Consider the following 26502-nt stretch of genomic DNA (forward strand, 5'->3'; position numbering starts at 1 on the left):
AAACTTTTTGACAGTTAGAGTGATCAATGAGTGGAACAAGCTGCCACGAGAAGTGGTGAGTTCTCCTTCAATGGAAGTCTTCAAACAGAGGCTGGACAGACATCTGACTGGGATGATTTAGCGAATCCTGCTTTGAGCAGGGGGTTGGACCAGATGGCCCAGGAGGTCCCTTCCAACTCTACGATTCTATGATTCTATGAATAGTAAATTTGATTATCCTCACATGTATAATCTTGCTTAAATTAGCATCTATGTGTGAGCTGTGACCTATTTAGATGACACACAGCATGATTATCATATATAGGTTCAGAGAGGGTTTTAGGTCCCTAAATCCTTAATTACATGTTCTGGCATAAAGATATCTATGGTATCAGATCAACCTTCAAGGAGTGTACAGACGTCTTGTTCTCCCCTTATATATGTAGTCACAACAGGCTTCATGCAATAAAGTTAAAATACATTAAGTGTAATTCCTCATATTGTTCATTTTACTTATCTTGTATCAATGCAGAAAACCCCATCGGGCCGTATTTCACCTCTCCTCAATGCTGTGAGGGGTTCATTGGGGAAGAAAGAACAAGGGGCTCAAAAACAACTCCTGTCAGATAAAAAGCACATGTGTCCAATAGACTAGTATTCACGTCTCTGAACTCATACTCCTATTGCTCCCTTTTTGAGCATTCCTGCCGGTCTAGGGCTGGAAGAGAGCGCCCCAGGTGAGAGTGCACTGGAAATTATATTGCAGCCCATTCTGGAACGCAACCTGCGTTCCACCAGTATCAAAGCTGGAGGTCCAACACCGGCTATGGTTAACCGGATATTACGTCTGCAGCTCACCGTGGAACGCATGTGCGTTGCATCCTAATAAGATCACTAGAAGCTCTGTACATGCTACGTGGAACGCACAATGCACTACACCACCAGAATTGAATTATTACTGCTGTATAAAAGGTGGTATTAGCGTTTTTTTTCTGTTTGATTTTCTATGATAATTGGACCCTATCTATACATTTTATTTTTGCTTTCCTTAGAATAGTAAGCTTATAACAACTCCAGGTCTTCTCACCAATACCACAGTCACTACACATTTTCCAGAGGATACGTGACATATTAATGGGTTACTTACTTGTTTAACTCCAGGATCAGCTTCTTGTTCTCAATTATGAGTGTATAAGAACCAAGGAGCAGGGGCACCACGGTAAAGACGGGTTAAGACCACATTCATTACCCCTGATGAAGCCACTCTAGGTGGTGACACGCGTCGGGCACTTTCCCGCCCTGTTCTCACTGCACATTGGTCCTGCCAACTGATGCCAGCACTCCAATGCATGGGTGATTGTTGCTATATATCTCAGTCTGTGTGTTGCTGGTTCATTATATCTATCCATGAGGTACTATTGGCTTTGGTGACCTAGTCCCATTTACTATTCATTTGCAGATGTCGTAATATGTTTCATTTTTTTGACTTGTAAAAATCTGTTTGTGGTTTCTCCCTCCTCATTAGGTTCAGGGGTCGCCACTTTACCTTATCTGCATTTACACAATTCTCCCCTCTTTTGGGGGTATCTAGTGCAATTTATTCAGTCACTAGCTGGTATGCTGTTCATATGGGCAGGTATTTGGTCACCGACCATTGTGGAGTGTTACTACAGGGTGTAGGCTCTATTATGAGCCATTTGATTGTTGTTGTCATGTCACATGTGTGACTTTTTAAATGCTTTTATAGTTGTTTGTGGTCTTTACATGTCAATAAAAATTGTTTCTCTTAATGCCAATCATTTGTGGTGATCCCCCATTCCATAGCTTATTTTCTTTCCTCTTTTGTGTGTGTTCTCAATTTTGAGGTCATTTGCTATGTAAAAAAGTTCCCCAGTTAGGTGTCAGATATATAGGAATTGAATAATTTCATCAGATCCTTAGTCAGAGAAAATGTACCATTAGTTGGAACTTCTTCCTAATGCTAACTCTTTGAGGATTGAGCCAACTGTAGCATTGTTTGGTTAAAATACTTTTTTATCAACCATAACATTTTTATCTTTTCAGAGTTTTTTTGAAGTTCAAAATTTTTTCCGATTATGATTGGAGGCGAATATTGTTTTTGCAATATTCGCCAAACACAGCCAAATGTCATTAGAGTCAATAGAAGTAGAAATGACCCAATATATTTGGAACCGATCATCAAACATAAATTTGGCATGAATAGGGTACCAATATGGCACAAGTGTGGCAAATTCAGATTCAGCAACCGATTTTGAACATATTCACTCAACTCTACAACTAAGTCAACCCTTTCCCACCACAACAAATTTTTATTTTTGCACTTTTGTTTTTTTCCCCATCATAGAGCCATGACTTTTTCAATTTTCCATTGACACAGCCATATAAGAGCTTGAATATTGATGGAGGAGATGTAGTTTTTGAAAAGACTTGTTTCATTTTACCATATAATTTACTGGAAAACAAAAAAAAATAAAGTGTAGTGAAATGGAAAAAAAAAGAATTCAGTTGTTTTTGGATTTTGTTTTTATATAGCTCATTTTGTATTAATATTGACCTGACAACAAGATTTTTCAGGTCAGTATGAATATTCCAACACCAAACCTATACATTAATTGTGTTTTTTTATTGAAAATAAAAAAAAAAACTTTCTAGGTTCCAGGCTGTCATGGTATCCTGCTGGGACCCCGAAATCTCATTGTGCCTTTAATACTGCAATTAAATGCAGCAAGTAAATGAATAACAGCAGCGATCAGAACTTAGCTCTTACAGGCAGATGTTAGATTTGTAACACTGCCGGCACCTTCTGTGTATAGTGTGAGCGCTACTCTTCTCCTCTACTCCCTTCATTCATTCTCATTTATAATTTTGTATGAGAAGGGATAGAGTCCTGCTGGGAGATCTTTCCTAAAATGTAAAACGTTGATCACTGAAAAAAAAAAACTAAAAAAATATTGTAACATTTCAATACATTTTACACACGATCTCAAAAACTAGTAATAGGGTTACTGGCAATAATATAGTTGGGGCTAGGGTTAGTTTTAGGGCCAGGTTTACAAAATAAAACAAAAAAAGCAAAAACATATAACTTTTTATTTTAGTTTTTATTATTTTTATTTTATGTTGTAATTTAACAAAAATGGGGAAAAAAAGGACTAACGATGGTAAAATCAGAATTTTCTTTTAAATAAAATACATGTGCTTGCAGGATAAGGAAATCTATACTGGACAAATGGGAGTAACTCAGGGAGGGAGAGCCCAGATTCTATCAGTCAGGGGGCCAAAAATACTTGACTTGACCCAGGAGCTGAAAATTATGTATTATTCCTCTCACAATAGCTCTGAGTTGATTTTGTATGAATGTTAAAAAGTAATTGATGACAACATAAGAGGACACAATGCGCTTCATTACCATATGTACCTAGGAGCATGAGCAGTTGACATAGCGCACTGCCACCTGATTGTGACATAAGTCAAACCCAGAACAAGGTGCTAATACATTACTAGTGGAAACTATAGGGGATGTAATAAAAGTATTTCTAAGATAAGTTTGGTAAAGTAACACTTGCTTTACTGCAAGGTATATGGATAACACAGTCCATGAATAATGGAAACTATGCAATGATCAACGGTTTCTTTATTTCAGTAACTTTACAGAACTGAACTATATAACAGTCTGGTAATGTTCCGTCTTTGAATATGAATAATGGGAACATCTTATGATTGCATGATCCCTAATTACAATTTATCTCTAACATTAACATGCTAGCTTAAACCTAGGCAATACAGATCCAACCATGTATTTGCTGCAATAAAGTATGCTTTGGATTTTGTGCCCACCATTGGATTTGTTTTTTCTTTTTTTTGTGGGCGATCCTAGGTCTAAACTCTTTGAGAACTGCACAGGACAGACACAAACAGCTTCTGTAGCATGGAATAGTGGTGGTGGTGAAGCCTTCACTGAGATCTCTTTTTTTCTTTTCTCACTTGGCTGAGTTCTCCTCTACTTTGTAACCTTCGACAGAATCCTCTCTACTGTCACCAACTCTATTCCTGACTTTATTGCTATGAAATAGCTGCATAGTTCAGTCTACTCACTAGAGAAGTTGGCAACAACTGCGCCGACCAGCGTCAAACGCAACCTGTTGCAATTTGGTTGCGCTCGGCGCACCGTCAAAAGGACGCAGGCGCCGCCAAACGCATACTGCGCACGGACTGCGTACTCAGTGATAAAGATAGGGGACGCATGACGCATGCAGCGTCATGCGCCCGGAGGCGGAGCTACCGGAGGAGGCGCGGCAGGGGCGGGGCTTAGTGGCGGCCGTGCGCAGGCCGACGCTGCGGCCCTAAATGCAAGTGTGAAACCGTCCTTATTTCCCTCTCTTTATATAAGTTATTAAAGTGTTGATAGAAGCGAGTTCCAGTTATTACAGTAACAGGCAAATAATGCATTAGCTGACATCCATCAAGTCAGGCATGAAGCTGGCCTGTCTACTTAGGTTGAGGCTGCTTCATACTTTCCTGCACGTTATAGGACATTACAGAGTTAAGTGGTAGAGTTTAAAACTGAAACTTGTGCCTGGAAAACAATTACCTCTCTTACGATATTATCAACAGAAAGTATCTAAAAATGATGGCTCTTGGAAAACGGAAGGTAAAAAAACAAAAAAAGGAAAACACAACATAGATCAAGATGGTTGGTCAAAACTTGTAGATTGGAGGAGCAACGTAGCTGGGCAAATGCAATGTATTCTACATTGCTGAAATATGTTTTTTGCCTTCGCTTTTCTGTGGGGCAATAATCCACTTAAATTCCAACAAACAGGTCGATTGCCTGCCTTAATTTTAATAGCTAAGATTGTACCGATGTAATTATTGCTTTCTTTTGATGTCCATGATGGTTACAGTACTGGTTGCACAAATGTCTTTTCAATGAACAATTGAGTTAAAAGAAAAAATAAAGTTGAACCTCCGTAAGAACCCAATCATTGGTACCCCGGCTTCTGGTACAATCAGAAAATTGCACAAACTCTTCCAAGATTAGCTGGTCTTTGGACTTGCTCTTCAGGACTTTTAGAGTTTTAAAGAAAAGCTTTTTCCAAAATGGACTGGAAAGACCTCCAGAATTTATCCCTAAAGTCCCGACCAATAAATACATAGAGAAAAGGATTGACGCAGCTGTTCATGAAGGCTGGTAGGCTGGTGGCGATAGGAATCCCAAAGTGAATTCTATAATTTAAATAATAATTTTCATGATAATATGAATGAAATTCCAAGATGGAGAAAATATGATAAGGAGCCCAACATATGAAGAAGGCAATTATCACACTGATTATGACTTTGAAGGGCTTAGAAGAGGTGGCTGTGTGTTTTTTTAGGATACGTACAGCAATCACAGAGTAACACGTGACAATGATGATGAAAGGAATAAAAAATCCTATAATTAATCTTATTATCACTATAATTTTTTGGCGGTAAATACCAAGCTCTGATGACTCATCAAGTTCAAAGTTGTTATAACAAAGAATACGGCCATTTTGCTTGATGGTATCTCAAAAAATGTAATGCGGTAAGCTTAACAAAATAGCCATTATCCAGATAGCTGTGACAACGATTAAAGACAGTTTTGGAGTTCGGTGGTTTCGACACCAAACTGGGAAGTTGACAGAGGCACAACGATCCATACTGATGATGGTGAGCAGGAAGACACTTGCATATAGATTGATGAAAGCCACCATGCTGTTAAACTTACACATGAAGTTTCCGAAGAGCCAGTTGAAATCATTAGCCAGGTAGATGATGCGCAAGGGGAGAAATAATATGAAGAATAAGTCGACAATTGATAAATTAAGGAACCAAATGACGTTGACTGTCTTCTTCATCCTGAAGATTGCCATCCAGATAACTAGGCCATTTCCAAGAGTTCCCAATAGAAACGTCAAAGAGTACATCACCAAAACTAAGTAATTTATTGAGGATATTGCATGCTCTTCTTCACTTATGTCATAATAATAATATTCTGTAGGATTAGAAGTGCCATTCAGGAGTGGAATGCCGGAGGTCGGATACTCTGTTGTGTTGTTCTCCATAACTTTACGTGTGGATAGTTTCACAGTTCTTAAAAAAAAGCTGCAAATGTAAATATAAAGAGACTATTAAAAATAATTGAAAATTATTATATGTCCATTGGTCTTAATATAATGGCGCACATGTGCTTTGGTATTTTATCATTGGCTTTACAGTCTCTAGAGAACATTTAGAAAAAACAAAGAATGAGAAAAACTTTTTATGCCAACCATTCATTTTGATAGATATTCCACACACAACATTATGTCTAAGGAAAATAAATAATACATTTACATTTTCGATTAGCTGGCTTGACGCAACTTTGTGTGTGTGTCGTGCCCCAACACTGAAGCCACGCTGATTAATCAAAAAAGGAACCAGAAAAGCAGGGCTCCCGGCCAGCAGCTGATCTTTGTCGCTATCCCTTTAATAGGAAGGATCTACTTTTTTGAGGACACTTGCCTTTCAGTATAAGCTTTCATGCATGTTCATGAGGAATAATATAACTTATGGTCATTACATAATTTGTATTTTTCATTTTTCACCAGATTTATCCTCTTCAGCTGTCTTTCAATTAATGGTGTTGACTAGCTACTGTGATGTCTCACAGCACGCACAGACATGAGGGGTTCCTGCACCCCTGTCTATATGTAGCTTGTCTTCATAAGCAGCAGAAACTTAGGGAAATCTTCAACTGGCGGCTGTAATCTGTTCTCTCAGTAAGCTCTCAGTCTGATTTTAGCAGTTTCTCTAAGTAAATAATGATTTCAAGAGGCAGATGAGTGGAGAAGTGGCTCATAAGTGGAAAAAAACAGATTTATCTGATGAGATACAGTATATTACAAAGTTTCTTATTGGAAAGCTTGTTAACCCCTTCCTGACATCAGACGTACTATCCCGTCCATGGGACCCGGGACCCTATGCCCATGGACGGGATAGTACGTCTACCGCGATCAGCGGCGCCCACGTGGTGAGCGCCGCTGATCGCGGCCGGGTGTCAGCTGATTATCACAGCTGACACCCGGCACAATGTGTCAGGGGCGGTCACGGACCGCCCCCCGACACGTTAACCCCTTGCACACCGCGATCAAACATGATCACGGTGTACCGGGGTTAAAGGGAAGCATCGGCAGGGAGGGGGCTCCCTCCGTGCTTCCCTGAGCCCCCCACGGCAGCGCAATGTGCAGCGCTGCTGCGGGGGGCTCCTTTCCTGCAGGCCCCCGAATCCAAGATGGTGACGGGGGGGTTTGGGGCCCTGCAGGAAGCTGGCTTCCTCAGTGCCTGCAAAGCGCAGGCCTGAGGAAGCCTTCTGCACTGCCTGTGACAAATCGCTGATCTGTCACAGTGATCTGTGATGTGACAGATCAGCGATCTGTCACAGGACAGTGAAGTCCCACCTGGGACTATTTAGTAAAGTAAAAAAAAAAAAAGTTAAAATAATTTTAAAAAATCGCCAAATAAATTAGAAAAAAAAAATATATATTCCCCCAAATAAATCCATTTATTGGAAATAAAAAAAAAAACAATAAAAATACACATATTAGGTATCACCGCGTCCATAACGACCCGCCCTATAAAACTGTCCCATTAGTTAACCCCTTTAGCGAACCCTTTAAAAAATAAAAATAAAAAACGAAGCAAAAAATAATGATTTATTATCAAACCGCCAAATAAAAAATGTAATAACGCGCGATCAAAAAGACGCATATAAATATCCATGGAATCGCTGAACACGTCATCTTGTCCCGCAAAAAACGAGCCGCCACACAGCATCATCAGCGCAAAAATAAAAAAGTTATAGCTCGCAGAATAAAGCGATGCAAAAATAATTATTTTTTATATAAAATAGTTTTCATTGCATAAAACCGACAAAACATAAAAAAAGACCTAAATGACCTCAATTTTACCGCACGCGGAACGGTGTAAACGCACCCCTCCAAAAGAAATTCATGAAATGCTGGTTTTTGTTCATTCTGCGTCCCAAAAATTGGAATAAAAAGCGATCAAAAAATGTCATGTGCCCGAAAATGGTACCAATAAAAACGTCAACTCGTCCCGCAAAAAATAAGACCCCACATGACTCGGTGGGTCAAAATACGGAAAAATTATAGCTCTCAATATGTGGTGATGCAAAAACTATTTTTACAATAAAAAGCGTCTTTTAGCGTGCGACAGCTGCCAAATATAAAAACCGCCATAAATAGTAAATCAAACCCCCCGTTATCACCTCCTTAGTTAGGGAAAAATAATAAAATAAAAAAATGTATTTATTTCCATTTTAGGGTTAGGGCTAGGGTTAGGGCTAGGGTTAGGGCTAGGGTTAGGGTTAGGGTTAGGGCTGAGATTAGGGTTGGGGTGTGTTGGGGTTCGGGTTGGAGTTAGAATTGGGGTTTCCACTGTTTGGGCACATCAGAGGCTCTCCAAATGCAACATGGCGTCTGATCTCAATTCCAGCCAATTCTGAGTTGAAAAAGTCAAATGGTGCTCCTTCCCTTCCAAGCTCTGCCATGCGCCCAAACAGTGTTTTACCCCCACATGTAGGGTATCAGCCTACTCAGGACAAATTGCAAGACAATTTTTGGGGTCCAATTTCTCCTGTTACCCTTAGGAAAATAAAAAATTGGGGGCAAAAATATCATTTTTGTGGATAAAAATGATTTTTTTATTTTCATTTCCGAGCGTTGTAAACTTCTGTGAAGCACTTGGGGGTTCAAAGTGCTCACGACACATCTAGATAAGTTCCTTAGGGGGTCTTGTTTTCAAAATGGGGTCATTTGTGGGGGGTTTCCACTGTTTAGGTACATTAGGGGCTCTCCAAAGGCAACATGACACCCGCAGAACATTCCCTCAAAGTCTGCATTCCAAAACGTGACTACTTCCCTTCCGAGCCCCGACGTGTGTCCATACAGTAGTTTTCTCCCACATATGGGGCGTCAGCGTACTCAGGACAAATTGGACAACAACTTTTGGGGTTCAATTTCTCCTGTTACCCTTGGGAAAATAAAAAAATTGGGGACTAATTGATCATGTTTGTGGAAAAAATACGATTTTTTTATTTTCATGCCCGGGCGTTATAAACTTCTGTGAAGCACTGGGGGGTTCAAAGTGCTCACCACACATCTAGATAAGTTTCTTGGGGGGTCTAGTTTACAAAATGGTGTCATTTGTGGGGGGTTTCCACTGTTTAGGTACATAAGGGGTTTTCTAATCGCGACATGGTGTCCGATCTCAATTCCAGCCAAATAAGTCAAATGGCGCTGCTTCCCTTCCGAGCTCTGCCATGCACCCAAATAGTGGTTTACCCCCACATGTGGGGTATCAGCGTACTCAGGACAAATTGCACAATAACTTTTAGGGTCCTGGTACCCTTGGAAAAATAAGAATTGAGGGTGAAAAGATCATTTTTGTGGAAAAAATATGATTTTTTAATTGTACGGCTTTATGTTATAAACTTCTGTGAAGCCCTTGGGGGTTCAAAGTTCTCACCACACATCTAGATAAGTTCCTTAGGGGGTCTAGTTTCCAAAATGGTGTCATTTATGGGGGGTTCCACTGTTTTGGTACATCAGGGGTTTTCCAATCGCGACATGATGTCCGATCTCAATTCCAGCCAAAAACGTCAAATGGCGCTGCTTCCCTTCCGAGCTCTGCCATGCGCCCAAATAGTGGTTTACCCCCACATGTGGGGTATCAGCGTACTCAGGACAAATTACACAATAACTTTTAGGGTCCTGTTACCCTTGGGAAAATAAAAATTGGGGTGAAAAGATCATTTTTGAGGAAAAAATATGATTTTTTTAATTGTACCACTGTACGTTATAAACTTCTGTAAAGCCCTTGTGGGTTCAAAGTTCTCACCACATATCTAGATAAGTTCCTTGGGGGGTCTAGTTTCCAAAATGGGGTCACTTGTAGGGGGTTTCCACTGTTTAGGTACATCAGGGACTCTCCAAATGTGACATGGCGTCCGATCTGAATTCCAGCTAATTTTGCATTGAAAAAGTCAAACGGCGCTCCTTCCATTCTGAGCTCTGCCATGCGCCGAAACAGTCGTTCCCCCCACATATCAGGTATCAGCGTACTCAGGACAAATTGCACAATAACTTTTGCAGTCCAATTTCTCTTGTTACCCTTGGTAAAATAAAAAAAATTGACCCTGAAGTATTTTTTTTGTGAAAAAAAGTTAATGTTCATTTTTTTTTTAAATATTCAAAAAAATTCCTGTGATGCACCTAAAGGGTTAATAAACTTCTTGAATGTGGTTTTGAGCACCTTAAGGGGTGCAGTTTTTAGAATGGTGTCACTTTTGGGTATTTTCTATCATATAGACCCCTCAAAGTGGCTTCAAATGTGATGTGGTCCTAAAAATAAAATGGTGTTGTAAAAATGAGAAATCGCTGGTCAACTTTTAACCCTTATAACTTCCTAACAAAAAAAATTTTGGTTCCAAAATTTAGCTGATGTAAAGTAAACATGTGGGAAATGTTAGTTATCAAGTTTTTTGTGTGCTGTATCTCTGTGATTTAAGGGCATAAAAATTCAAAGTTGGAAAATTGCGAAATTTTCAAAATTTTTGCCAAATTTCCATTTTTCTCACAAATAAACGCAAGTTATTTGAATGAAATTTTACCACTAACATGAAGTACAATATGTCACGAGAAAACAATGTCAGAATCACCGGGATCCATGGAAGCGTTCCAGAGTTATGACCTCATAAAGGTACAGTGGTCAGAATTGTAAAAATTGGCCCGTCATGAACGTGCAAACCACCCTTGGGGGTGAAGGGGTTAAAATGACAGTGAACAGTTAAGTGACAAATTTGGTTCTACTACATCCATATCTATAAACACTATTCCATTATGTGCATGGTAATAAAATCATTTCTGCAATAACTGTACAATAAATGGTAGAATAGTAAGCTTATAACAGCTCCAGGTTTTCTCACTGACACCTCAGTCACTACAGATCCTCCGGAGGATACATGACATGTACATTGGTTACTTACTTGCTTTTCTCCAGGATCGGTTTCGTATTTTCACTTTTCTGGTTCATTGCTAAATGAAATTCATCCCCAGTTAGGTGTCAAATAAATAAAAAATAATTGCGAAATCAGCTATTTCACCAGATGCCAGAGGCAGAGAAAGTTTCCCATCAGTCGGAAATCCTCTTTTGCCTTAACCCTTTGAGGACTAAGCCAACTGAGGCATTGTTTGGCAGATACATTTTTTTTGTCCACCACATTTACATTGATGGTTTTTTGTAATATGAGTTGTAGTTTTTTTTTCAGAGGTTCTTTGAGGTGCAGGCAAGTCAACCCCTTCCTACGTCAGTGAATTTTTATTTTTGGCACTTTGTTTTTTTCCTACCTTTCTTCCAAAAGTAATGGATTTTACCTGTGATTTTGAAAAACACCTTTCATTTTGTCATATAATTTACCAGAAAATGGAAAAAAAATGAACTGCAGCGAAATGGTGAAAACGTCATCAGCATTTGTTTTGGGGATATCTCTCGTGCATTTCAGTTATATACAGTGCTTAGCATAAATGAGTACACCCCTTTTGAAAAGTATGATTTGAACTATTATCTTACTCATCGTAAGAACAATCTCCAAAATTTTGACAAGAGTTTCTTAGAACATTTTTTAATCCATAACATGAAAGTAAGGTTAATATTACAGCTTTCAATTCAAAATCTTCAGTCTTACTTCAATTAGTTGAATCAAAAATGTGTACACACCATATCAAATGCTACTACATTGAGTATTTTGTATGACCTCTGTCTAAGGACAGCACCATATCTTCTAGGCATGGAATGAAGGTTGGTGAAGCACTATTTAAAGCTTTGATAAGTTTTTGTTTGTTTTTCGTACTGCATGTGTAACCAGTGTAATGACTGGCATAGAGTGGATGCATTGGAATAAAAGCTGGTCAGAAATATGATCGTGGCTGTTTCACACTGTGTAGACTGGAGAGGAGAGAGTTTAGTGAGAGCAAGAACGATTGGTAGAGAGTTACAGTAGTCAAGACAAGGATGAACAATCGAGTCACAATAAGAGTTGTTGCAGTTTTGGAGGTAAGAAAAGGTTGAAATTTGGAGACGTTTTTGATGAGTAGGTGATATGTGTAAGTAAGTGATTGGTTATAAAGAATTAAGAAAAGATCATAGTCAAGTATAACTCCAAGATAACATGTGTGCTCTTTGGGAGTTAGGGTAGTACCACAAAAAGAAATGGAGATGTGACATATAGGAAGGTTGGTAGGGGGTGTAAACATTAGAAACTAAATTGTGAAAACCGTTAATTTCATATAGAGAGAAAACATTATGGTAGAAAAAGCAGACAGACAATCACTAGTATTTTGTAGTATTATTGGGTGTCCTCAGCATAGTTAGGTACTGAAAATCAAATCTGCTGATGATTTTTAGAATAGAGGTGGGGTATAGAGAAAATAGGAGGAGGCCTAGGACTGAACCTTGAGGAAGCCTGAAAGGAGGAGGAAGAGCAGCAAAAATACAGTAAAGGAGCAGTTGGAGAGGTAGGAGGAGAACCAATACAGCACCCAGTAGTCCTGTACGAGGTTAGGGTATATTGGGTCAGGGCATTTACATGTAAATTGCCACCTTTGCTTCTTTCTTAGGGGAAATGCAATATCCACAACGGCTGCATTATTTCCTTTTTCATTAGCTGCAGTAATGACAGAGAGAGTGATGAAACATAAACTCTGAATAGTAATATAGGAGTATGTAAGGGCCTTATATACTACAATATCTCTATCTTGAGGTCATGTTTCACCTATTTCTGTGCAATAAATACAGTGAAAAAATATTTCAAATTATTTAGCTTGTGGTATTCATAGACTTGTATGCCATACCACTGGTTTAAAAAAAAGGTTAAGAGCACATAGTATCATCAACGCATAGAGGCATGTGGAGACATGGGGGTCAGCAGATGCTTTAATCCACTAGCCAATTCCACGTGGACCAGGGTTCATCCCACTGAACACCCACTCTCCTTTTACCATGAGCGTAATACTACTCAAACTACAACACAGGGTAAGGGTAAAACAGTGCAGCAATACTTTATTGTATTGCTCTGTGACTTCAGAGTTTCCAGGGCCAACTACCCCACCTGTGAAAACCAGAGAGAGAAGGTAGCAACAAGCTTAGGAAGTTGACAGTCCATAGAGGTTCAAGGCCTGGTGACCAAGGGTCACAACCTGGCTTCTCCAAACATCTCTTTAGGGCCAAATAACCAGTGGGTCCCAATCCTGGCTTTCCCAAATATATCTATGGGCCTAAGGTGACCGGTAGGTCCAAATCCCGACTTCCCTAAACATATCCAAGGGTTCAGTGATGGTCAATAGAGCAGATCTGTATTCTTTCAGCCGGGGCCATGGTCCCCAAGCTGACATGCTGTAGAATGTCAAATCTGTGTGCCTCGTGACGGAGCCATGGTCTGGCAGCTATCCTGTAGAGTATTCATGGCTGTGGTTTTGTGGAGTCTCTGTTTCTTTGTTTCATTAACCTCCCTGACGAAGGAGATTTATTTCCGAAACACGCGTCGGGGCGCGTTTAAATACACTCCACACAACGCAAATAGGCTTACAGGTATTTTATACACTGCACTTTGTTCATTGCAGATGTTGCACATTTTCTAGTGGGATTTCATGTTTGCACAGTTGCACTATAGCACTTTGATATATATATGAATTTTATATATTTGGTAATGCTTTTTGTGTCACTTGATTATTTACCTGGTTTATTAATTAAGCCTTATATTATGGACTGACTTTTCCTTATTCCACACATATATTGCTAATATGGATGTGTATTTTTCTTTCTTTTTATTATGCACTTATATGCTGTGCCAATATTTTAATAAAGGCATTTTTTAATATACCGTATATACTCGAATATAAGTCGAGATTTTCAGCCCAAAAAATTGGGCTGAAAGTCCCCCTCTCGACTTATATTCGAGTCATATACAAAGGGGTCGGAGGGGGCGAATGTGTCAGGTCATACTTACCCGTCCTGACACTGTCTCTTGAGCCCCCAGCTTCTCTCCGTGCTCTCTCTTCCTGCCTTCAGCGGTCACGTGGTGCCGCTCATTAAAACTCATCAATATGCGCATATTGATGAGTTTTAATGAGCGGCACCACGTGACCGCTGAAGGCAGGAAGAGAGAGCGCGGAGAAGCTGGGGGCTCAAGACAGCGTCAGGACGGGTAAGTACAGCGATACTCACCTGTCCTGCGTCCATGGCTGCTTGCTGCTGTCTGTCATCGGTCAGTGACTTCAGACAGCAGAGGGCGCGGTGATGTGTTAGTGTGCGCCGCGCCCCCTGCAGTCTGAATGTCACTGACTGATGAAGTGGCAGATAGCGGAGAGCAGCCATGGACGCAGGACAGGTGAGAATCTGACACCCAGCGACGGAGAGGTGAGTATGTCATTTTTTTTATTTTTACATGCAGCAGCAGCACATGGGGGAATAATCTAAGGAGCTTCTTATGGGGGCAGCATATGGGGGAATAATCTAAGCTTCTTATGGGGGCAGTATATGGGGGAACAATATGGAGCTTCTTGTGGGGGCAGCATATGAGGGAACAATATGGAGCTTCTTATGGGGGCAGCATATGGGGGAACAATATGGAGCTTCTTGTGGGGGCAGCATATGAGGGAACAATATGGAGCTTCTTATGGGGGCAGCATATGGGGGAACAATATGGAGCTTCTTGTGGGGGCAGCATATGGGGGAACAATCTATGGAGCTTCTTGTGGGGGCAGCATATGAGGGAACAATCTATGGAGCTTCTTATGGGAGCAGCATATGGGGGAATAATCTATGGAGTTTCTTCTGAGGACACCATATGGGGGAATAATCTATGGAGCATTTCCCACCCTAGACTTATACTCAAGTCAATAAGTTCTCCCAGTTTTTTGTGGCAAAATTAGGGGGGTCGACTTATACTCGGATCAACTTATACTCGAGTATATTCGGTAATTAAGCATTGTGTTCCTGAAGCATTTATTATTACTATATATATTTCTTTTAATTTTATATATTTGTGCATATAAATATATATTTTAATTTTTTTGGATTAATTTTTTACCCTGCGGGATTTTATTTCCATCCATCTTTGAGTCATTATATTTTTAGGTGTAGACATTGATCGATGAGAATGTAACCCAATGATGACCTTAGGTATTAATGTGATTGAAAATTGTCTTTCCGAGGTTATTGTTTTGTTGCAACAGGTAGCCAAGACTGCTGGTTCCAGTGAACAATGAGTCCTGCAGAAGGAGATCAAGGCCCTGATGCAAAGACAGCAGGTAGAACTGTCTGGCAGAGAAATTGGCAGCATCAGAGTGCGTGATTCTTTCCCCATTGCTATACCCCCAGATGTGAAATGTTAATTTGGTGTCGGGCAGCCATAGGCCTCAGAGGAAAAGATTACCAAGCATTGGTAGAGCCCGTGATAGCCGGCCCACTGTCCTGACAGCCAGAGGGGTAGTTGATGTCCGCAAAGGGAGAGTACCTGTACGTCTCTTGAATTGTGGGGAAGAGGAGGCCACAATACCTCGGTATGCCACAGTTGCTAAGCTGCTTACCAGCAGTAACAAAGCAATACAGGCAGCAGAGCCCTTGGTCTCGTCTGACCAGGCAGGGGACAATGGTTCTGTAAAGTAGCTGGAGGAGTGGTATCAGCAACTGCAGGTGGGAACCGCCTCCACCCCGTCATACCAAAAGAGTGGGGTTTACTGAGTGACTCAGGAGTATGAGCGGGTATTCAATAAACACCCTCTAGACTTTGAGAAGGCAAAAGGGGTTCAACATCATATCCCCACTGGAGATCATCCACCCATTAAAAAAAGGTACCGGCCTATACCCCCAACACAATATCAATGTGCCAAAAGTATGTTGTGGGAAATGAAGGAGGCTGGGGTGATCAGAGACAGTTGTAGCCCCTGGGCAGCTCCAATAGTCTTTGTGAAAAAGAAAGATGGTACCATGAGAATGTGTATTGGTTACAGAAAAATTAACAGCATTACACATAAGGATGCATACCCATTACCCAGAATTGAAGAGTCATTAGCTGCACTTAAAACTGCTAACTATTTTTCCACCTTAGATCTCACTAGTGGGTATTGGCAGGTTCCTGTGGCAGAGGCAGACAAGAAGAAAACAGCGTTTACTACACCAATGGGTCTCTGCGAGTTCAACTACATGCCGTTCTGGCTCTTCACCGCCCCAGGGACATTTCAATGGCTAATGGAATGCTGTCTTGGACACAAGAATTTTGAGACAGTCCTGTTGTACCTTGATGATGTCACTGTTTTCTCCAAGACTTATGAAGACCATCTGAAGCACCTGGCTGAGGTGTTTGAAGCCTTGTCCAACTTTGGCCTGAAAGTGAAGCCTTCCAAATGCCACCTCCTGAAGCCCAAGGTACAGTACCTCAGTCATGTAGTGTGTGCAGAAGGTGTGGCACCGGATCCTGACAAAGTCACTGTCATCCGGGACTGGCAGAAGCCCAGCAACCTCCATGAGGTACGTCAATTCCTCGGGTTGGTAGGCTACTACCGAAGGTTCATCAAAGGCTTCACTGAGATAGCCACGCCTATGCAAAATCTTCTGGTGGGCCAGCCCAAGAAAGTCAGGAAGAAGAGCCCTACATTTGAATGGAATGAGGAACTGGAGCGGTCCTTCACTCAACTGAAGACGGCTCTCACAGGAGATGAAGTTCTGGCCTACCCAGATTATGACCAACCATTTGTTTTGTATACTGATGCCAGCAACGTGGGACTGGGAGCAGTACTGTCACAGGTACAGAACGGCAAAGAAAGAGTGATCTCCTACGCCAGCAGGAAGCTTCATCCCACTGAATGGAACCCTGACAACTACAGTTCCTTCAAACTGGATTTCCTCGCCATAGTCTGGGCTGTGACTGAACGATTCAAGCATTACCTAGCTTCAGCCAAGTTTACCATCTTCACGGACAACAACCCGTTGACTCACTTGGAAACTGCCAAACTAGGTGCACTGGAGCAGCGATGGATGGCCCGGCTGTCTAACCATGAATTCACCATCAAGTACTGAGAGGGGCACAAGAATGCCAATGCTGATGCACTGTCCAGAATGCCTAATCTGCCAGATGCAGGAGAAGACCCTGAGGCACTCGAAGAAATAGAGTTACCTGCCTTCCACCGGCCAATTGTGGCCCAACGTGCCCAAGGAGTGAGAATCAGACGGTCTATCATGAAAGAGGCCACCCTAAATCCATTGCCTCATCATGACTGGGCACAAATGCAGGATAGCGACACCGCAGTCCGCCTGGTAAAGGAGCTACTGTCACAAGCTGACTCACGCCCAGGTCCAGATGCTCCTGAAGAAACCCAGCATTTGTGGAAGGAAAGAGGCAGGTTGTTCCTCTATGAGGGAAAGCTGTGTCAGAGGAGTATCAATGCCTGCCCTCATGAGTTGTTCTGGCGAGTGGTAGCCCCAAAGAGGGAGGCATCAATGGTCTTTGAAGCATACCACAATGGAGCTGGACACTTCGGATGGAAGAAGTTGGAGGCCTTGCTCCGGGAGAGATTCTACTGGGCTGGTATAAGGAAGGCCATTGAAAATTGGTACCGGGAGTGTGGACAATGTAACCTGCGCAGGAAGGACCGTAACAGCCAGCGAGCTCCTTTGCAGCCAATAATAACCAAACAACCACTTGAGTTGGTCGCCCTGGACCATGTGAAGCTGGTCCCAAGTCGTTCAGGCTACGTTTATGCTCTTACCACCGTTGACCACTACTCAAGATTCCTGGTAGTCGTGCCTGTCAAGGATCAAGCAGCCAGGACAGCAGCCAGAGCATTCCAACAGCACTTTTGTCGACCACACGGATATCCCGAGCGATTGCTTACAGATCAAGGTCCAGCCTTTGAGGCAGAAGTGTTCCAGGAATTCTGTAACTTGTACGGTTGCAAGAAGATCAGGACAACACCATACCATCCACAGACCAATGGCATGTGTGAAAAGATGAACCTGGTGGTGATCGATCTACTGAAGACCTTGCCTTTGGAAGAGAGGAATCTGTGGCCAGAGAAGTTGCCAGATCTGGTAGACCTCTACAATCACATTCCTGTGAATTCCACCAACTGCACTCCAGCCTACCTAATGAGAGCAACGTCTGGCAAGCTGCCTATTGATTTGGATATGGGAGTCCTGACACCTGAGGTAACATCACCAGATGCTGACTGGGATATGGAGAGGCAGCAACAATACCGTAGAGTACAAGAGTGTGTAGAAAAGAGTCTAGCTCAGGTGAGACAAAAACAAGAAAAGAACTACAATCAACACGCACCTGCAGTTCCCTTGTCACCAGGATAACAAGTCCTAAAGAGGAAAAGGAGGATGCATAAATTGGATGACCAATGGGAAGCTGAACCCTACACCTTCTTACCATCAAACTTCGACAACACCAAAGTGTGCCTTATCAGTAAGGATGGAGGAGAAACCTCATCAGCAGTATCGAGGGATCATCTGAAACCGTGCCCTGACCAGCTAAAGGAACGGATGGAAGAACAAAACAACCTTCAACCCATAGAAGAAGAAGAAAAGGTCAACACTGTACTCGGAGAATTTCCTGCAACCTGGACAAGAGTGGATCAAGCCATCGTAGTTCCTGTCCTAATCTTTCCCCAGCCTACTGCAACTGAAGTAGCAGAGACTCACGAGAACCCTGAAAATCAGGAAGTTCAGGCAGCAGATGCCACACCAGCAGTGGAGCCAGAGAATCCTCGCCCTGCCAGTGGTGAATCTGTCATGCCCACAGTGAGTCTAAGAGTTCGTAGACGGCTACTACCCAGTTTACCAACAGCGGTAACAGGACAACTAAACCTAAATAGGCCATTAGAAGTACCCATGCTACGCAGATCTACCCGTAGTACCAAAGGTGAGATCCCAGTTAGATATAGAGATTAAAGTGCAAATAGAAAATGTAAACTGTACATGTAAATATGCAACTTTTCAAGTTTATGTGCCTACAGAGACTTTTGAACAATCTCAGTTTGTTTTTGATGGACAATTGGGCCACAGGACTATGTGTGGTCAAAACTCTACTTGTACATAGTTACCAACTGCTCAGGAAATGGACCATGGACATTGATGCATGGACTAATCGTCATCAGGACTATTTTTGAGCTTTGGTTTTTGTAATTTTTCATTTTTGAAATCTTGTAACAGTTACAATTGTTCATTTGTTTAATATGTTTGCATGTTTTCTCAGTCTGGGAGTACTGAATTGCACTAGGGGGGAATGTGGCGCCCCCAGAATTATGGTCACCACAGTGGCATTACCTTCCTCCTAGGGAGTGTGATGTCATGCTTGGAAGCAATGAAGGATCTCTCTATCAGGTAAATACAACAGCACAGTGCCCACTCCAGGCCAGCAGAGGGAGCTCTGAACCAAAACTGGGGGAGGAGCTGCTCTCTGGGGGTCAGGAAGGGGAAGTTAGTTCGTGTGAGGAGGGCGAAGTGTATGGACGAGAGGAGAAGAGCTGGAGGATTGAGCAGAGTTCAGGCTCACTTCTAGCGCAGAGCATGGTTCCGGATTCCGGTATCCGAGGTTGTATGGATACTGATGTTCCTGCAGCAGAAACCGGAGTAATAGGAAGCTGTAAATGCTCTGTTCCCACATAAGACTCGGAGGCACAACAGCAACGTGTGAGCCAGAGGAAGGAGGCTACAGCTGTCTGCCATACGAGGGGGTTCTAAAAGAGAGCAAGCAATAGGAACTTCAGTGTAACTCAGTACTGCATGTACCTCAGATAAGCGCTAGAAAGGAGACTACACAACCCATCTGCATAGAGAGATTCCTGAGTTGCTTCCAGGCTGGCCAACTCCTGTTCCATCTGTAATCTGGATCCTGGACTGCACTTGCAAAGCAAAGTAAAGGTAAAAGAAACTGCACCCTGCTGTGTCATTGCCTTCTTCCTGCAACCCCTTCAGCACTGCTACATCTCTGTGCCTAACACTGCACCCTCTTCCTCAATACCTATTCTCTCTGCCTTGGGACTACAGCTCTACCTGTTGGAAGCTATTACATCTTGCCGCCTTATACCATCTGTCCCAGAGGATCTGCCTGCAGCGTCGGCTTAACCCCTTCATTGCCGAGCACCACAGGTGGCATCAAGTATCATCCACTTATAAGCTTTAACCAGCCATGCTTAACCCCTTTTACATGGACGCCCAGGGTCATGGACCGGGTCACCGCTACTGTGACACTTCCCTCTGAGATTCCGGCGAGTGCAAGCTAATTAAGAACTTGGAATAATCATCGGATAAGACCCTATTGGCACTTTTTTCTCCTGTAGTGTTTCTCTGTGTCTAATACTGTAGGGGACATCTCACTTTGATATTGTTTGGAGCATCTAGTCAATGTTATACGGGCCTCATCCACACCAAAAAAAAAATCTGAGCAACATGACAGGGAAAAAGCAAGGTCATGGAGGATGGGGGATTAGGCTTGGTGTTTGAGGTGTATGTGGGGTAGGTGTTAATGTTTCTGAAAGCACTAGTGATTCACTAATGTGATATCCTATCCAAAGACAACTGACAACTTCTGTTACCTGTTGTTGTAGTTTTTAGTGTGCTGCATTGTTCTTCATAATTGTAGTCTCTGATATCTTTAGTGGGGCTTATATGCCTGCTGTTGCTGCTGCTGCTGGATATGTTAACACTAAATTGTATAAATGTGAACAGTCCTGCTTGGGTGTCCATCTGCTGGGTTGGATGTAGTGAAAGACCTGTTGGTCCCTATTATACTATTTCTACTGTGGTAAAATTGATGCCACTTTGTTAGTGTCTGACACTAATTTTTGGAAATGTGTACATTCCACATTGGGTCTCCTTCCTGTGTGCTGCCTGTGGGTCGCCCTCCCAGGGCTGTGGAGTACTCGGTACCGGGCCGGTGTCAGCGGGATGTGTCACAGCAGCGGTGACACGGTCCGTGGCCCTGGGCGCCCAATGTAAAAAAGGGGAATATTGGAAATGATGGAATGTAAATGATTAAATGAATAGTTCGTGACGCCCCCTGTGGTGTTCGGCAAGTGAGATGTTAAGCCGACGCTGCATGCAGATCCTCTGGCGCTGGTGGTGTGTTGCAGCCAAGATAGTGAAGCTCCCCACAGGTGGAGCTGTAGCCCCAGGGCAGTGTAGATGTAGGGGGAGAGGAGAGGCACAAGCGGTGTAGAAGCTGGTACCCAGATGTAGCGGTGCTGGGTGCGTTGGCGCAAGAATGAATGGAGGATACCAGGGCTTGTAGTTCCAAAGCTTTACTCAGTCTGTAGTACACACAGGTGCCTGCCTCTGTGCTGTGTCCTTCAGGTCAGGGACTCAATCAACCTCCAGGCCAGATGGAATGCTCCCTTCCAACACTCCGCCAACATGTGCCTTTCTGAACGTCTCCTCTTATAGCGCCTTTAAGTGTGAAGTACTCCTAGTACTGAGTTACACTGGAGTGCCTCCTGACAGATGTTCCCAAGAACTCTACTTGTACGGCAGACAGCTGTAGCCTGCTTCGGGGACTCCTTAATCCTGAGTCCCGGCTCACTATCAATGCTGCTGTTGTGCCCCCAAGTTTTGATGGGAGTAGTGCATTTACAGCCCACTCCTCCACCGGTGTCTGCTGTAGAACCATTAGTGTCCATACAACCTCGGGGACCGAGCCCCAGCCTTGCACTTAGAACTTCTAGGCAGGGTTCTCTTCTAACCCACGTCCTCTGTTCCCTTTTACTCCTACGTTCCATACTAGTCTTTCCTTCTTATGGAAGATCAGGTTTCAGTTCAATATCTTTCTCCTTCTTTCCTTTCCCGTGCCAGCAGACCCAGGTCACTGAGATCTGCTGCAGCACCTCCTTCCTCCATCCCTCTCCCAGGGATCTTCTCTCCTCACTCCTCTCTGAGTGACTCTCTGACTGACTGACCTCTTATCCTAAATCCTCCCACTCTTTTATGTATTCTAACTCCACCCACCTCCCAACACGTTTCGTGTTCCAAGCAGGGAGCCACCAAAGGTGCTCTGCTACACTCCAAGCAGGGAGCCGCAATGTGGCTTTGCTGAACTACCGTGTTGTGTGGGATGCAGGTGTTGGAGCATGATCAGGAGCTTCCAACTTACCTGGATGGTGGGGTACCACACCTCAGGAGGAGGTGCAGTACCTCTGTGGCGACTGAGCCTCAGGGGCGCCACATACCCCCCCGTTAAACACAGCACGTCCGTGGGCTGCAAGGCAAACAAAGTTGACAATACAGGAACATACAAAATTTTTGTAATGCTGAATAAACATTTCTTATGCTAAACTTCTCAATGTGGGAGGCACAGTTTCTTGAAAGTTGCAAACAGTTTTAACTAGCTATCTAAATTCAAAATTATGCTACCTAATTTAAAGTGCTATGGAAGCAACGCAGTATCAATTCACCTTTTTCTAGCAACACATCTCTGTTCTGTTACTTTAAACATTCTCTTACTTTCTTATATGACAACCGCTGGTGTCTGGTTCATCACCTGTAACTTCAATTCTTTATTCACATTCAAGGCATTTGTACTTCAAAATTTCTTTAGTATACCGTTTACTAAATTTCGACATTTGTAAAACATTCACTATATTCCTTTCTCATCTATACCCTATAAAATCACTCATTAAGCATTATCACTCTCTAGCTTTGTGTTTCAAAATATATTAACCATTATCAATAAGTGCAAATAATAGACACGGGTCCGGCCAACATGTCTGGAAATGTCCTTATGCTGAGGTAATTCTTCCTTCAAGAAGAGCGAGTCCTATGTACACCCAAGAGAGAGCACCTAAAGAGGTGCAAACCATATACAATAACAGTTCTGGACCATTCAGCGTTCATGATTTCTGCAGTTCAAGTGTGAAGGCTGCCAATACAACTGGGCAACAACTGGAAAAACAAAACTAAACCATGATGGTCAAAAATAAGAAACAAAAGGCACAACGGTGCAAATACCCTCCTGGGTAACGAGAGTTATTTTAAAGAAGCATCTTGACTAGTTGTTGTCCCCTTCTGGGGTTTCTGGACTGGAACTGCTTCCAGGGGAAATACTTTGGGTGACTTCGTCTTGTTGCTGGTTGCTTGCCAATTGCATGTACTGAGCCTCCCAAAGGGTGAGATAGGGACTGGTTGGGGTAATTGAAAGAGCCATAGAAATGTCAACTGCCTGTGGATATGGCATATCCGCTCCCACTAATGGTACTTCGGCTGCGGTCGGCGACTCAGCCGGTGTTAACGCTGCTACCTCTGAGTCCGATTCTTCTGTGTCCATCGGGACCTCAGCTAGCGGCACCGCAGTCTGGGGTCGCCGACGGAGGTCAATTGGGCCATTCCTATTCGTTGGCTCCGCTACTAACACCAGGTCATGTCGGGGGCAGCGATCATACTTTGCCCTCCCAGTTGAGGTTCCAGTCCCGGTACCTGGCAGTGGACGGCGGCAGCCGCGACTCCCGAGATTGCTGATGGGGCAGATCGCAGCTGGATTCGGGCGGGGCAAGGCCGGTTTTTGCTGGAGCCGTCAGTGGAGGCCTGTACAACCGCACCCGGTCCAAACGAGGACGCGGTCCTGGCCCTCCATTCTGCTCCGCAACCCTCATATACCTCCTCCAAATGGGGCTCATCCAATGGCAATATCTGCTGTGAGGTGGTGGCGGGAGCTGCAGGGGAAGTATCAGCGGTTGTAGCCTCCGCAGGGGCGGCCTGGGGGCGAGTGGCTTCCCCTCCCCTCATTCTTCTGACTTCTTTTCCCTTTCCATCATGGCATTCTGGCATTCTTCCTCCTGTCTCGGCTTCTTTCCCGCCACTGGCTTCCACTCCACCTTCTGGGGGCGGCGTCTTCTTCCAATTCCTCCATACCAAGCCAGTATACAAACCCCTCGGGGGGTGGGCTGTTGTGAGTTCATTTTCCCCTTCACCATTGAGGTCTGATGAACTCCCTCTTCTGGTGAAGGAAGGTAGTGAGGCTGATTACAAAGCACCTGAGCAGAATGATGATGACTGGGTAACTGGAATTGCTGACTGGATATAAGGCAGCCGACACCCTTCTGCCTTGCGGGTGATTTCTCTGAGGGATTCTAGAAGACCAGTCTGATTACTGCTCCTCAAAAGCTAAGTTTTCTGCTCTGCTTTTTGCATTTGTGTTTTGGTTTTGTTTTGCCTTGTTTTTCTGGATTTCTGCCTTCCCCTGCTGGGTGAGCTGAATTCCTTTTTTGCTCTGTCTTCAGAAAATACCTGAGTACTGATATAGTCTTTTTGAAGCCTAGCGTCTTCAGGGCTTTTTTCCCTATCAGTCTGTTGGCTCTTGTTTTTGAGAGGGTTTTGGCGGATTGCAGACAGCAGCTTTTCTATTCTGTCCTATTTAGTTAGCTTGGGCCCCATCATTTGCTCAGCCTATCTTTCTATCTGTGTGAGTGTTTTTTCATCTTGCTTCACCGTCATTATATGTTGGGGGCTGCCTATTGCTTTGGGGTCTGCCCTGGGGAAGTTTAGATTTCCCTTTCTGTCTTTAGGCTATGTAGTTCTCCGACTATGATCGAGGGGTCTAGGGCACCGTAGGAACCCCCCACGGCTACTGCTAGTTGTTGTTAGGTTCAGGGGTCTGCAATCCGATAGCTGCCAACTTCCCTGGTTTTCTGGACTTAGCTAGTATTTCTGTTTTTGCCTCCTACGGTGACTCATTCATAACAGTGGGCCATGTTGCCGTTGCATAGTAATTCAGGCAGGGGAGGCCCAGGACAGTTTGCGGTCTTTTCTTAGGACCTCCCATGTTATCACGCCCTTCTTCACCATGCCAGCGGCCATTTTTAATGTTCATTTTACAGTCTATTAAATTGGGTCTTCGGCACATCTTCAAGAACTTTAAGTCTTAGGCACACAGAGCCCAATGGCATCGGGTCTCGTCATCCTGTTTGTTACGCCAAGTTGGGTCGCCCTCCCAGGGCTGTGGGGTACTCGGTACGGGGCCGGTGTCAGCGGGATGTGTCACAGCAGCGGTGACCCGGTCCACGGCCCTGGGCGCCCAATGCAAAAAAGGGGAAGATTGGAAATGATAGAATGTAAATGATTAAATGGAATAGTTAGTGATGCCACCTGTGGTGCTCGGCAAGTGAGATGTTAAGCCGACTCTGCATGCAGATCCTCTGGGGCTGGTGGTGTGTTGCAGCCAAGATGGTGAAGCTCCCCACAGGTGGAGCTGTAGCCCCAGGGCAGTGTAGATGTAGGGGGAGAGGAGAGGCACAAGCAGTGCAGAAGCTGGTACCCAGATGTAGCGGTGCTGGGTGCGTTGGCGCAAGAATGAATGGAGGACACCAGGGCTTGTAGTTCCAAAGCTTTACTCACAGTCTGTAGTACACACAGGTGCCTGCCTCTGTGCTGTGTCCTCCAGGTCAGGGACTCAATCAACCTCCAGGCAAGATGGATTGCTCCCTTCCAACACTCCACCAACATGTGCCTTTCTGAACGTCTCCTCTTATAGCGCCTTTAAGTGTGAAGTACTCCTGGTACTGAGTTACACTGGAGTGCCTCCTGACAGATGTTCCCAAGAACTCTACTTGTATGGCAGACAGCTGTAGCCTGCTTCGGGGACTCCTTACTCCTGAGTCCCGGCTCACTATCAATGTTGCTGTTGTGCCCCCAAGTCTTAGATGGGAGTAGTGCATTTACAGCCCACTCCTCCACCGGTGTCTGCTGTAGAACCATTAGTGTCCATACAACCTCAGGGACCGGGCTCCGGCCTTGCGCTTAGAACTTCTAGGCAGGGTTCTCTTCTAACACACATCCTCTGTTCCCTTTTACTCCTATGTTCTGTACTAGCCTTTCCTTCTTATGGAAGATCAGGTTTCAGTTCAATGTCTTTCTCCTTCTTTCCTTTCCCGTGCCAGCAGACCCAGGTCACTGAGATCTGCTGCAGCACCTCCTTCCTCCATCCCTCTCCCAGGGATCTTCTCTCCTCACTCCTCTCTGAGTGACTCTCTGACTGACTGACCTCTTATCCTAAACCCTCCCGCTTTTTTATGTATTCTAACTCTATCCGCCTCCCAACACGTTTCGTGTTCCAATCAGGGAGCCACCAAAGGTGCTCTGCCACATTCCAAGCAGGGAGCCGCAATGTGGCTTTGCTGAACTACCGTGTTGTGTGGGATGCAGGTGTTGGAGCGTGGTCAGGAGCCTCCAACTTACCTGGATGGTGGGGTACCACACCTCAGGAGGAGGTGCAGTACCTCTGTGGCGACTAAGCCTCAGGGGCGCCACACCTGCATCAATGAACCTCCGATACCAGCATGTCTCCACTGTCTTTGAGTCAACTACACGTTACTATCCTTAGATTTTTCTGACAATAATATTCTACGAAACTCATATATGTGCCACCTGAGTGTG

General features: G+C 43.7%; 1 pseudogene; it reads right to left on the reverse strand.

The window, feature by feature from the left end:
* Positions 1 to 3616: 3616 nt before the first annotated feature.
* Positions 3617 to 11102, reverse strand: LOC141085339 (chemerin-like receptor 1; annotated as a pseudogene).
* Between the last annotated feature and the right edge of the window lie 15400 nt (positions 11103 to 26502).

Source organism: Dendrobates tinctorius, unplaced genomic scaffold (assembly GCF_039654945.1).
Source record: "Dendrobates tinctorius isolate UK_male_01 unplaced genomic scaffold, ASM3965494v1 ptg000028l, whole genome shotgun sequence".
Classification (NCBI taxonomy): Eukaryota; Metazoa; Chordata; class Amphibia; order Anura; family Dendrobatidae; genus Dendrobates; species Dendrobates tinctorius.